Consider the following 13,666-nt stretch of genomic DNA (forward strand, 5'->3'; position numbering starts at 1 on the left):
CTATGTAACGGCACCGCTTCCGAGGAAACCAAGGCTTAAATTTTTTTTAATTTTTCGCAAAAATACTCGTACGCTTGCTTTTGTGTGCTTATCTCATAAAGGGCGCCTGTTTTGCACATAACTAATTAGTTTTTCAGTCCAATCGCACAAATAATTATTTTTTCACAGTAAATGCACGCAATTTAACAAACACAATCGGACGATAAAATGGAACACGCGTGAATTTATCGGCAGTGAAAAACGACAACGGCCGACAACAATTCTGTGATCGCTTGAAATTCTATCTTCATCAGCTAGTACTGAAATCGCCTTGCTTAAGATATCAACTAAAGAACTTTTGTTATCAAATTATTAGTAAAACCTCACTTGATATAGTTGGAGTACAACTAGAAAAAAATTTTTTTTTAAATGAAAGCAAAGCGCAATTTGCGAAATCTTTATATACGATTGGCTTCGATTCGATTCAATTTTTATTATTATGGTTGTCAACGTCAACCATCACTTCGTATTGTCATCGACATCACGTCGTATCGACATCAACGTCATGTCAATGCGAAATGGGTATTTACTAAAACGTTGCTATGTTATCGATAGTTTTATAGAAAAACTGTGATCCCTATACTTTTGGCAATTGTTTATTTACAATTTGTTCAGTGGTTATAAAGTAATTAGTGTAAAATTTGTGATTTAAAATGTTTCTCGTATCGGACAGTGAAAATTCGAGTGATGACGAGTGCAAGGAGATGTTACTTCTCCAATGAAAAGAGATGCGCCAAAGGTCTGACATTTCAAATTTGCCAGATAGGAAGTTAGTACTATTATTGCTGATTTCCATTAGAGCACAATTATCTATTCCGGGAAAAATATAAAGACTTTATTTAAAATTTGTTGGAACTGCCCCCTTGTTAAACCGTTTGGCAAGGGTTGCATTGTTTTCAAATTCTGCAACAAGCTCCGTGAATTGCCCGTTGTTGGTTATTTTAACCATTTTCTGAAACTTAATTAAAAATAAATAAATAACGCGTATTTATAAGAATGAATAAAGCTTATTTTACCAATTTTTAATAGCCGAATTTCGTATTGCAGCGCTTCTCGGCATCAAAAACTATGTTGAGAAATTTTGCATCACGTCACGTCAACAAAACTTCAATATTGTTTTAGCCGATCAACCGAGTTATCAATTTTGACTATCGGCGTTGCCAATTCATGACCATCGACACCAATTTTCTCACTATTCACGATTGAAAATTATCCGGTTGCTGGAGGGTGGCCTATTTCGGGATTATCTATCCTATGTATGGGTAAATTGTGATGCAAATTTATTAGTTCAGTGAACCAGAGTATTTGAAAGCGTAGTGTAAGCCCTGATAGCCAAATATATGATGACAGTTTGGGTCGGACCATTTAGGAATGAATTTCAAGACTTAGCAGCATGTTCTGAAAAAATATAAAAAATAAAACAAACATTTAATGAATAATATTTGATTCTATATTTTTTACTATGGAATTGGAATTTTATTTTCACTGTATGGCAACCCCCATACTTTAGGTAGACCACTATATCAGTTAGCATATAAACTCTTAAAAGCGATGCTATTAGGGCGAACAATAATCACGTGAAAAGCCCAAAGCGAAGGAAAGAAGAAAGTGTCATGCAATACACCGGAAAATAACAACGTAAATTTGTTTACACTAATAAGAAAAAAAAAATCAAAGCCTTGATAAATATATTGTGGGTTCAAGTGCCCAGACCACCAAACAGCTTACTAAAGAGTGGGTGTAAATATGTTGATTCAATTGTTTTAGCGGGCAATATATTAAAAAGATTTATGAATCAAAATATTTGTTTGAATGTTTACTTCTCGCACATTTTTTTATATTTATTTATTGTTATGCTAATTCTATATTTATGTTTAATGTAGATGCTATTGAGGACATTTAATTTTATTTAACGAAAGTTTACTTCCGGTCAATATCATTTTTTTCCTCTTATCATTTGTCAAGGATGTTCTTAATACTATCAAAGAAATACATTTGCATAAGGATTGTTACAAAAAGTACTGCAAATTAAAAAAAGCTCATAAAGTGCTGAACAGGTAGACAAATTTTATCAATTTATCCGTTGTAGACTGTACAACCGAACTTTTCTAGAATGAGCTGGCATCAATTTTTATACAACGGTTTTGCTCACTTTTAGCAATAATTTTTGCCACATTTTTCCTTCTGTAATCGTTTTTGTTGGTTTCGCCATTTTCAAAAGTTTGCCTTGATGAGAGCCCAACATCGCTCAGTTGACCGCAACGTAAATACCAGTGTTGCCAGGTGATGAAAAAAAAGAAGCTAGATTGGCAAAAAAAAGGTTAGAAAAAGCTAAATTTAGAAAAAAGCAGCTAAAAAAAGGCCAGAATTTTTTTGGTTAATTCATTAATTTTTTTTTTATATTTTAGTTTACACATTTGAAAATAAAAACTTATAAACATAACTTCTTGTTTCAAAACATATCAGGCACATTTTCCTTGACTAGCACATGGAATTACTTTAAATGATTGCATATGTGTATATACAAAAAAAAATATTACAAACTAGTTATTTATATAAAATATTCCCCGTCTGAAGAATCAAAAGAGCTTAGGTCTGCGTATAAAGTTTGGCTATTTACCATAGATTTGAGATCATCGGTAATTTCAAAATCATTACAACATTTAGATAAGCGTTTTAACGAGCATCTAATATTAAGCAGCGCATTAAGCATTTTAATTTTTAGTTTGTTCCTTAATTTAGTTTTCAGAATTTTCATGCCACTAAAAATTCTTTCAACCTCCGCGTTACTGAGTGGTAATACCAAAAAACTAAATATGAATTCGACAAGTTCTAAAAAAGAAGGTTCGTTTAATGCATTTTTATGTTCTCGGACTTCCGACCAAAATTCCATAGTGGAGTGTACATTTTTCCATTGTATAGTTATAAGTTTTCGCCACTGCAGCTCTATTAATGCTATTTGATTGAAGAATAACTACACTTCTCTTTTTCAAAGTAAGAAAATACATCTGGCTTTGAAATTTTCAACGAATTTTCAGCAGAAAAAGAATTAATCTTTTGTAGAGAAATCATATTATTAGGTATTAGGTGTTCACAGGAACTATTGAAATTATTTTATTTTAGAAATTATTAAAAATACATTCGGAGTAAAAAAGGCTAGAAAAAAGTCACGAAGCTAAACCCAAAATTTCGAGGCTAAAGGCAAAAACAAAAGGCTAAATCTAGCCTCGAAAAGGCTAACCTGGCAACACTGGTAAATACTTTAAAGGGATTCAAGTATTTTCTAACATAATGTTCTTCGTTATATTCGAATTACTTATGGGTGACAAGAGCGTAATGTGATGGAACCAAGTCCGGCCAAAATATAGTTTAACCATTATGATAACGTAGGAATAGGAGTAAACGTTTTTGAAGACACCCACCCTTATCGCGAGTTTTATTTTCACCCGAAAATATTCACAGTTTTTGTTCACCCTATCGCAGAGGGTGACAAACAATTTTTCGTGTTCGAAAAAGATTTCACCTTATAGGCAACTCTTTATTCGGGCGAAATGAATAGCGGAGTAATTCAAATTTATTCACTTATATTTTACAGGCGAACGAGATAAAAACAAAATGTAAGTGATTTTTTGTTTTGAAATTTGATATTCTTGTTATATATATATGTATGTACTTTTATTATTAGAAGTAAATCAATAAATAATGCACAGAAGTAAATCAATAAATACTGCTTGACAAGATGATCGAGAAAAAGTGCGGGACTTCTGGAAGCAACGTTATGTTTAAATAGCCTTGTTCCACCTGTTTTGAGTGAAGCTGAGTGGAAAAAAGTAAAATTCCTTTATTGCTAAGTATTTAAATTCTATTTTTTATGACAACGTGTCTTTTTCTAGGTATGGAATGACCAAAAAATATATTTACGAAAGGCGTCTAAAAATGCAATTTATGCAAAGGGGACAGGAGGCGGGCCCAACATCCTACAATTCCTAGTATTCCGAACATTGTATAAAAATCGTGTGCAGTTTGACGTTGCTCTTTTAAAGTCGGCCAAGTTGTCCATTGTGGACAAAGCAACGGTTCCAAAATGTTCAGCACCTCTGAAAGTAACTCACCGAATTAAGACTGCCTAAGACCCCCGTCATGGTCCTTTCCAACGCCTTTTTGATGTCCTCCTTCGGCGAAAAAACGAAGACATGCGCTCAACTTTACAATTTGTTGGAACTCCAAATTTTTGCTTCAATGGTGCAAGGATTTATTAAGAATATCTAGCAAGTACCTATTTGAATGCCGGCTTGTTTAGCCTGTATTAGCGCCGAAAACTAATTTTAAAAGAGTTAACTTTTTATTCAAAAGTGCTGAAAGGGTTAGAACAGTTCCTTAATTGCATCCGAATCGCTTTCAAATTTATGTATATTATCCTTGCGCTCAATCAATACCAACCTAAGTGCAATACCAAACATTTTTATACTCAGTTGAGCAGAGCTCACAGAGTATATTAAGTTTGATTGGATAACGGTTGGTTGTACATATATAAAGGAATCGAGATAGATATAGACTTCCATATATCAAAATAATCAGGATCGAAAAAAAATTTGATTGAGCCATGTCCGTCCGTCCGTCCGTCCGTCCGTTAACACGATAACTTGAGTAAATTTTGAGGTATCTTGATGAAATTTGGTATGTAGATTCCTGGGCACTCATCTCAGATCGCTATTTAAAATTAACGATATCGGACTATAACCACGCCCATTTTTCGATATCGAAAATTTCGAAAAACCGAAAAAATGCGATAATTCATTGCCAAAGGCGGATAAAGCGATGAAACTTGGTAGGTGGGTTGATGTTATGACGTAGAATAGAAAATTATTAAGATTTTGGACAATGGGCGTGGCACCGCCCACTTTTACAAGAAGGTAATTTAAAAGTTTTGCAAGCTGTAATTTGGCAGTCGTTGAAGATATCATGATGAAATTTGGCAGGAACGTTAATACTATTACTATATATGTGCTAAATAAAAATTAGCAAAATTGGATGAAGAGCACGCCCACTTTTTAAAAAATTTTTTTTTTTAAATTCAAATTTTAACAAAAAATTTAATATCTTTACTGTATATAAGTATATTAAGTCAGAATTCAACTCCAGTAATGATATGATGCAACAAAATACAAAAATAAAAGAAAATTTCAAAATGGGCGTGGCTCCGTCCATTTTCATTTAGTTTGTCTAGAATACTTTTAATGCCATAAGTCGAACAAAAATTTACTAATCCTTCTTAAATTTGGTAGAGGCATAGACTCTGTAACTGTTTTCTGTGAAAATGGGCGAAATCGGTGGAAGACACGCCCAGTTTTTATACACAGTCCACCGTCTGGCCTTCCTCTCGGCCGTTAACACAATAACTTGAGCAAAAACCGATATATCTTTACTAAACTTAGTCCACGCACTTATCTGAACTCACTTTATATTGGTGTAAAAAATGGCCGAAATCCGACCAATACCACGCCCACTTTATCGATATCGAAAATTACGAAAAATGAAAAAAATTCCATAATTCTATACCAAATACGAAAAAAAAAGGATGAAACATGGTAATTGGATTGGTTTATTGACGCAAAATATAACTTTGGAAAAAACTTTGTAAAATGGGTGTGACACCTACCATATTAAGTAGAAGAAAATGAAAAAGTTCTACAAGGCGAAATCAACAGCCCTTGGAATCTTGGCAGGAATACTGTTAGTGGTATTGCATATATAAATAAATTAGCAGTACCCGACAGATGATTTTCTGGATCACCTGGTCCACATTTTGGTCGATATCGCGAAAACGCCTTCACATATACATCTAAGGGCTACTCGCTTTTAAAACCCTCATTAATACCTTTAGTTTGATATCCATATAGTACAAACACATTCTAGAGTCACCCCTGGTCCACCCTAATGGCGATATCTCGAAAAGGCGTCCACCTATAGACCTAATGCCCTCTCCCTCCTAAAATGCTCAGTAACACCTTTCGTTTGATACCCATATCGTACAAACATTCTAGAGTCACCCCTGGCCCACCCTAATGGCGATATATCGAAAAGTTGTCCACCTATAGACCTAATGCCCACTCCCTCTTAAAATGCTCAGTAACACCTTTCGTTTGATACCCATATCGTACAAAGATTCTAGAGTCACCCTTGGTCCACCTTTATGGCGATATCTCGAAAAGGCGTCCACCTATAGAACTAAGGATTACTCCCTTTTAAAATACTCATTACCACCTTTCATTTGATACCCATATCGTACAAACACATTCTAGAGTCACCCTGGCCCACCCTAATGGCGATATCTCGAAAAGGCGTCCACTTATAGACCTAATGCCCACTCCCTCTTAAAATGCTCAGTAACACCCTTCGTTTGATACCCATATCGTACAAACATTCTAGAGTCACCCCTGGCCCACCCTAATGGCGATATCTCGAAAAGGTGTCCACCTATAGACCTAATGCCCACTCCCTCTTAAAATGCTCAGTAACACCCTTCGTTTGATACCCATATCGTACAAACATTCTAGAGTCATCCTGGCCCACCCTAATGGCGATATCTCGAAAAGGCGTCCACTTATAGACCTAATGCCCACTCCCTCTTAAAATGCTCAGTAACACCCTTCGTTTGATACCCATATCGTACAAACATTCTAGAGTCACCCTTGGTCCACCTTTATGGCGATATCTCGAAAAGGCTTCTTTCCACCTATAGAACTAAGGATCACTCCCTTTGAAAATACTCATTAACACCTTTCATATGATACCCATATCGTACAAACACATTCTAGAGTCACCCCTGGCCCACCCTAATGGCGATATTTCGAAAAGGCGTCCACCTATAGACCTAATGCCAACTCCCTTTTAAAATGCTCAGTAACATCTTTCGTTTGATACCCATATCGTACAAACATTCTAGAGTCACCCCTGTCCCACCCTAATGGCGACATCTCGAAAAGGCGTCCACCTATAGACCTAATGCCCACTCCCTCTTAAAATGCTCAGTAACACCTTTCATTTGATTCCCATATCGTACAAACACATTCTAGAATCGCCTCTGGTTCACCTTTATGGCGATATCTCGAAACGGTGTCCACCTATGGAACTAAGGATCACTCCCTTTGAAAATACTCATTAACACCTGTCATTTGATACCCATATCGTACAAACACATTCTAGAGTCACCCCTGGCCCACCTTAATGGCGATATCTCGAAAAGGCGTCCACCATAGACCTAAGGCCCGCTCCCTCTTAAAATGCTCAGTAACACCTTTCATTTGATACCCATATCGTACAAACAAATTCTTGAGTCAGCCCTGGTCCACCTTTATGGCGACATCCCTAAATGGCGTCCATCCATAGATCTATGGCCTACTCTCTCTTAAAATACTCTTTAATACCTTCCATTTGATACACATGTCATACAACCACATTCCAGGGTTACCCTAGGTTCATTTTCCTACATGGTGATTTTCCTTATTTTGTCTCCATAGCTCTCAACTGAGTATGTAATGTTCGGTCACACCCGAACTTAGCCTTCCTTACTTGTTTATCTCTATTTTTTGCTGTCTTTTAAGGAAATATATATCTGCTTGTTTACAAAATTTACACAATTGCAAATAAATTATTTGTTCACTGCTAATTCACAATAGAGCAAGCTGTTTCGAAGTGAACTTTTGTTCGCCCGAAATTGCCGATAAGCGGAAAAAGTTTACCCGAACAAAAAAAGTGAAAGCGAACACTTTTCCGTGTGAACTTCGCGATAAGGGTGACCATTTAACGTAAATTTCTGCGTTGATTGTTCACATCGTGAAGAACGGCGCACTATGGGGTAAACTGGAAAGAGTGGTCTCAAAATTTTTCCGAAACGATAAAGGCTAGACTTATCAAACAAAAAATGGTTGAAATGCACATTTTTTAAGGATGTGAGAAAAATCGAAATCGAAAACTGTTTTTGAAAATAATTTATCTTTTTGTTATAAATCGAGCCTTTTATAGATTTTGAGATGCTGAACTGGAATATACATACATATAAAAAAGGGGTATCGCTTCACACAAAAATGTCTACTTAAAGTTTGAATGAAGTTTAAGATATTGGTCTGTTTTACAATTTGTATGATCGTGTTTTTAATCCTTACAAACTACCTACTTATTATATCTGAAGAATTTTCAAATACTGTCATAGTTTCCAATATGAAGAATGGAAAATGCAACAAAAATTTGTATTGGTAAAAGGTGTTTGAAAGCGTAGTTTTGCCATTTTTTAGCTGTTTTTAATTGTAAAATAAAAACAAAACAAAATTTTTTTATTTCAGATCACATTTTTTATAAATTTTGAGATGCTGAACTCGTAGGCCCACGTGCAAGGGAAATGCCTTTTGAGGTCTATTTTACACTTCGTTTTGAAACTGTTTTCTTTTCGTACGCTTTAGTATCTTTCGTGCGGCCTGCACATTTGTGCTTTTCGCTATTTTGGCATGATCTTGTTGACATAGATCAGGTTTTCCCAATTATGGGTAGAACATATTCTCCAATTGGGCGTCTGCTGATCCATTTGGGCGGCCACTTTTTGGATTGGCCTTCACTAATCCACACTCCTTGTACCACAAAACCGTACTTTAGGCAGTGTCATAGGATGACCCTATGAGTTTCGCTTTTGTAAGTACCATTGGGATTATTCGTCCAAATGTACAAAACTTTTTTACGAAGCTCTTCGTTCGTATTCATTTTTCTTGTTGAAGACTTATCTTCAGACGGTAATTAATTTTTTAAAGCGGCATGAAGCACCAATTCAAAAATAATTTATTCAAAGCGTACTATGTCATTACTAAAAAACTTATAGACAGTTCTAAATTTGCAAACCTTTCGGTAGATACTAATGCCCCTAAGATATACATTTAGACAAATCTTTGACGACCCTACAATCCGAAAGTTATGTTACACGATATCTCCAGATATTGATAGCTCAGTCGCGAAAAATCACAAGCTTTTGGCGTTTATTCGATTGGTCATGTTTAGATTGCCTACGACCCTTAAAGACGTATGGGACTTTATCTGCTTTAAGTTTTCTTGGTACCTATAGCTTGAAATGTACCTAGTATCAGAATAAGAAATGTTCGGCGCGTTCTGCTTGGTCGTTTCTCCTGCCGATAATGCAAACATTTTGATGAGTGTTCCTTTATTAATCCAACTTGCAGGCACAGCGAATTCCGATATGAGCCAATCTACCACACCGGACAAGGGGACTTAGAATATACCAGCGGCAGGTACCTATGCCTGTCGTAAGAGGCGCCTAAAATACCCAAATGATTCAAGGGGTAGTGTAGCGCAACTCTTTCAAGGGGTTGCCAGCGTAATTTATCTATAGCTTTCCCAACCCAATTGTCAACCTCGCCTACCTATGTCGAATTCTGTTTCTTTAGCAGCCAAGGGTCTGCCGACCCCAAGTTCCATTGTGGGCGGAGGGATGGCCTAGAAGATTCAATGTACCTAATCATATTAGATCGTTCCCGAGATGGTGATTTGTTAGCGGAACGTACCGGATATATGTATATCAGGCAAAGGACCATCAACATCGATAACATTTCCCAAAACCTTCGGGGAGTCTGTTTCTGTTTTTTGGCCAAATCAAGTCTAATTTAATTGCAACCAATGTACTTATATATGTACATATAGGCGACTCCCATAGCGGCATCAAATTCATACATACCAACGTGGGAGAGTGCGAACTCAAATATATATAAACTAATAGGCGCTTGTACATACGTCTCCATATCAGAAGTCGTTCTCCTACAAATAGGTACATACATATATACCTTTTTTTCAATAGCTGATCGCTTATACATACATATACTGCATACACATGAAAATATACTTAGCCGGCATAAAATTGTTAAGAATATGGCAACAAAACAAAAATGATAGAAAAATAGAACATTCTAGTAAACACAAAAGCGCGATAAAAGTTGTATGTATGTATGTATGCAGTGGTATTAGAAATGGGAAATAGGTTTTTTTTGCTTTCTCATTCAATATTTCGCTCTTTATTTCCTCTTACATCTTTATCTTTCATGTTTTTGTTTCTGTCAGCGGTCGAGCAACATTAAATCAATCATAGGCGTATTCAATGGGTGAATATGTGGGAGACACTGCCCCAACTAAAAAGCGATACCTACACATTACACCCTTAACATGGCACCTTCTAAAGAGGTTTCATCGTCGGGAGGTCTATTCTTTCGTCCGAGGAGTCCATTTTTGGCTAGAGTAAGTCTTCATTACAGTGGCTTACTACCAAGAACCAACTCCTCGACTACATCGAAGTCGGTTTTGGAGTATTTATCGGCATACTCGATAGCGAAAGCACTGAATCACATTGCCATACTGTTTTGGAGGAGTGAGCTGGCGATGTCAATATGCAAGGACATTTTTCTAGGCACCCTATCTTATCACCTGTAGGGTAACCTATAACAGGCAATACAAACTCTTGAAGAGTCTCTGTTTGAGGTAATTCTGCTAACAACAATAACAATAACTTGGCACGATGTATCACCGAGAATATTTAGGCCGAACTTCTCTTCTAATTTGTGAAGTGCTTAAAAAATAGGGGGAGCCTTATTGTTACAAGCCATCTGTAAGAGAGATGAATTTTCATGACAGAAATACATTCAAAGTGATTGCCAACCAACCGCCGACCTCGACTGGGTGAGCCCGTTTAGAAAAAATTTTGAAATATTTTTGATGTAATTTTTTTCGGACTTGATCTAAGGGTCTTCGGTGTAGAAGGCGATCACAATGTCTCCTTACTACATAGGCCGTCAAGATTAAAAAAAAGGCTCGAAAACGCGCTCTAGTTTTAACCGATATTTACTTGCGATATATGTATTAATAGGTACTTTTTTGTACTCTACTTTTCTTGATTACTGCGAACAAAAGTCATATGTGTAGCACACTACTTTCATGCAGACTTTCTTATATTGTGTTTGAAGCTGTATAGCAGGTGGAGTAGTTAATATAATTCCCTTTAGCTTAAATGTTTGGATTTATTAGCTTAGTGTAAATTTTTTGCCACCCATGGTTTGCAGAGCCCGCATGCATGCTAACGTGCGTTAAAGTACACTTAAAATTGTCTTAGTCAAAACGTATCCAAACAAATAAATAAAATATATAAAATTTTAATAAATTCACCAACTCACCAAAATATGGGGAAAAACCAATTGGTTGACTATGGTATTGGTTATGGTTAGGGCCTTATGGCATGGTACCGTTGACCATTTATATTGATTTCCATAAGGTTGGTTGGATCAGCTGTTTTATATGGATATGGATACGTCAACTTTGTCAGGGCCTTTAAGAACTGATACGTCATTATTTTGGAAAGCTTTAATTATAATTATTTCTAATATGCGTTAATCATTTTTTCATAGTTCGCCTAACCGAGCAGCATATTTTAAGGGGTACAACTGATTAAATTAACAAAGATATATGAAAACTACTTCGGAGTTCAAAGAGACATTTGAAGGAAATGTAGAACTTCTCTAGGGATTCTGGGGGCTGATAAGCGCAATACAAAGCCTTATATCTTAAAACCTTCCGCAACCCAACTGTCAACCTCACCTACGCGTGGGAAGTCCTTTTACGAATATAAATATATTACACACGTATTTAGCAGGCGAGGCTCTGACGACCTCAAGTTCCTCATGGAACAAGGCAATGGGCTAGAAGGTTTAACGTGGTCATATAAAGTCGTTCCCGAGATCGTCGGGCTAGTACCTGAATGATGCTTGTTACCGGAACGTACCTGATCTATATCCGGCAAAGGACCATCAACATCGATAACAACCCCAAAACCTTCGGGGAGTGTCTTTATCATTAATACAACAACAACACTTCTGCATAAGCATCAAATTTAGGCGCGATATTTTACAAAATGTGGTTTTAATCCAGTCTACTTTGGTTCGTCTTTCTGCTAAAGTCTGTTGGCCAGTTCATGATAAAAACTAATTCTGTATTGCTCATTTAGTAAAAGAAACTCAAAATGGCCTCCCCCTCTTACGTATATGAATCCAGTACGCTCTCGTTGTAGAGCCTTCTGGTACTAGCCCTTTGCTAGGCGAACTAGTACCAGAGTGATGTATTCAATATCTTTTCGAACAATCAGCTTGCTTACCGTCAAAGAAAGCAAAATGTTTATAGTGAGAGGTACTGTTCTACTATCTTTTGCAAAAGCAATTATGTGTAATAAGATATATATGTGTGTCGGCTTACAGGAAGCATTATAAACTCTGTGCTGACCATATCTTCTGTGAGGCAAAGTCGGAAAGACGCCAGAAAACATTCTGAAGTTTTCGAAACTTAAATTGCATACTATGTTCGAAATTTAATTAAGACATTAATACCAACTTTTGTTTTATAGTTTAATTAAGAACGGAGAGGAAGAAATCCCGCCTTAGTCGAAATCTGACTACAACACTGAACTCAGCACTTTAGGCGGCAAAATTAGTGGCCAGGCACATACATACGCACTAACATACATATGTATATACATACTTACGTAGGTAAAAAAAAATTGTTTGCAAAGTCGGAAAGACGCCAGAAAACATTCTGAAGTTTTCGAAACTTAAATTGCATACTATGTTCGAAATTTAATTAAGACATTAATACCAACTTTTGTTTTATAGTTTAATTAAGAACGGAGAGGAAGAAATCCCGCCTTAGTCGAAATCTGACTACAACACTGAACTCAGCACTTTAGGCGGCAAAATTAGTGGCCAGGCACATACATACGCACTAACATACATATGTATATACATACTTACGTAGGTAAAAAAAAATTGTTTGCCGTACAATTGCCTTTCATTTGTGCACATGGTACGAAGGTAGATCACAAAAGTATATGAAAGGTCCATGAATATTGTGCGCCATACAAATGTTTGTATTCCTTAATGATAGTAGTGTATGTGGAATATTTAAATATATAATCACATGTTTTATTTGTAAGGTTGTAGTACAGATCGCAAATCATTTCGATCCAAAGTGAAGGAGGTGAAACATGTGCCTAGCTTATAGCAAAGTGTTTAAATTCAAAAGCAAGAAACAATGGGACATTTTTTAATGAAGCAACAAAATAAAATTGTAGTAAGTTGTGAAATGCTATTTTAATTATTTTTTAAACTTAATTTATAAAAAGAAAAACCAGTAGTCAGTAAATTATTAATATTTTAATTGTACATCTATAGATACCTATGTTGAATAGCCAAACATGTGCTTTTTATACCTTTCATGAAAATGAAATGGTATATTAATTTCGTCACGAAACCCAAAATTGTAAGTCCTTAAAGGAAAATAGATAGACCCACCATTAAGTATACCGAAATAATCAGATTGAAGATCTGAGTTGATTTAGTCTGCCCGTCTGTCCGTCTGTCTGTTTGTATGCAAACTAGTCCCTCAATTTTTGAGATATCTTGATAAAATTTGGTGAGCGGGTGTATTTGGGTGTCCGATTAGACATTTGTCGAAACCGGCCGGATCGGACCACTATAGCATATATCCTCCATACAACCGATTTTTCAGAAAAAGATGATTTTTGTAATATCTTACT

The 13,666-nt window shown here is 36.0% G+C and overlaps 1 protein-coding gene and 1 long non-coding RNA gene across 2 annotated transcripts in view; one reads left to right on the top strand and one right to left on the bottom strand.

Moving 5' to 3' along the window:
- Window positions 1-668: 668 nt before the first annotated feature.
- Window positions 669-13,666, bottom strand: part of cn (Kynurenine 3-monooxygenase cn) — a 139,052-nt gene continuing 126,054 nt past the window's right edge. The window contains exons 9-10 of the transcript XR_010951343.1: window positions 1,056-1,437; window positions 669-997 (exon numbers count right to left, since the gene is read on the bottom strand). The gene's annotated coding sequence lies outside the window, so the exon portion shown is untranslated. The remainder of the gene's footprint in view (window positions 998-1,055; window positions 1,438-13,666) is intronic.
- LOC137247159 (uncharacterized) lies at window positions 3,394-4,497 on the top strand. Its single transcript, XR_010951785.1, has 3 exons — window positions 3,394-3,656; window positions 3,725-3,869; window positions 3,933-4,497. It is a non-coding gene; the product is annotated as an uncharacterized lncRNA (long non-coding RNA).

This window comes from Eurosta solidaginis, chromosome 3 (assembly GCF_040869045.1).
Source record: "Eurosta solidaginis isolate ZX-2024a chromosome 3, ASM4086904v1, whole genome shotgun sequence".
NCBI classification, from domain to species: domain Eukaryota; kingdom Metazoa; phylum Arthropoda; class Insecta; order Diptera; family Tephritidae; genus Eurosta; species Eurosta solidaginis.